This window comes from Nannospalax galili, unplaced genomic scaffold (assembly GCF_000622305.1).
Source record: "Nannospalax galili isolate Female #2095 unplaced genomic scaffold, S.galili_v1.0 scaffold120, whole genome shotgun sequence".
Taxonomy (NCBI): domain Eukaryota; kingdom Metazoa; phylum Chordata; class Mammalia; order Rodentia; family Spalacidae; genus Nannospalax; species Nannospalax galili.
In genome coordinates, this window is record NW_008350324.1 from 5232396 (window position 1) to 5233518 (window position 1123).

General features: G+C 35.9%; 1 protein-coding gene across 4 annotated transcripts in view; it reads right to left on the bottom strand.

Annotated features, from left to right (window-relative positions):
• The window catches only part of Trafd1 (TRAF-type zinc finger domain containing 1), a 23933-nt gene that overhangs the window by 15283 nt on the left and 7527 nt on the right, over nucleotides 1–1123 (bottom strand). The gene's annotated exons all lie outside the window — the stretch shown is intronic.

Below are 1123 nucleotides of genomic sequence, written 5' to 3' on the forward strand. Positions count from 1 at the left end.
AACTGATAGAAATTATTAACATGTTCAGTAAAGTGGCAGGTTACAAATTATTAACACTTTCAGTAAGGTGGTGGGTTACAAAATTAACCTACAAAAGTCTGTAGCCTTTCTATATACCAACAACAGACAAGCAATCAAAGAGTACATGGAAACACTCCCTTCACAATAGCTGCAAAAAATAAATAAATAAATAAATCTCTGAATAAACCTGACCAAAGACTTCAAAGACCTCTACACTGAAAATTTTAAATCTTGAAAGCAATTGAAGAAGACATCAGAAGATGGAAGGACCTCCCATGCTCATGAATTGGAAAAATTAATATTGTGAAAATGACCATCCTACCAAAAGCCATTTATAGATTCAATGCAATGCCAATCAAAATCCCCATGACATTTTTCACAGAATTGGAAAAACCATCCTAAGATTCATATGGAAGCACAAAAGACCTCAGACAGCCAAAGCAACCCTGAGCACTAAAAGCAATGCTGGGGGGGTGGAGAGAATTACCATACCAGATTTTAAGCTGTATTACAGAGCTATAGTCATAAAAACAAAAAAAAAATGCCATAAATATTATGAATGGCTTCAAAGACAAGAACTACATGGTCATCTCAATAGATGCAGAGAAGGACTTTGACAAAATTCAACATGCATTTACGTTCAAAGTCCTAGAGATAATTGGACTGGAGAGAACATACCTCAATATAATTAAAGCCATATATAACAAACCCACAGCCAACATCACTTGAAATGGAGAAAAACTGGAAGCATTCCCATTGAAATCAGGAACCAAATGGACTGAAGACCTCAATGTGAAGCCTGAAACTCTGAAACTGTTAGAAGAAAGCATTGGGAAAAACCTACAGGAAAGGATTTTCTAAACCAGACATCAATTGCTCGGGAAACAAGGGCAAGAATCAACAAATGAGACTTCATTAAACTAATAACCTTCTGTACATCAAGAGAAGCAACCGAGGAAGTGAAGAGAAAACCCACAGAATGGGAGAAAAACTTCACCAGCAACACATCTGACAGGTTTAACATCCAGAATATATAATGAAGTCAAAAATGAAAGAATCAAGAAAGGAAGTAACCCAATTAAAAGATGGGCTAAGGAACTGA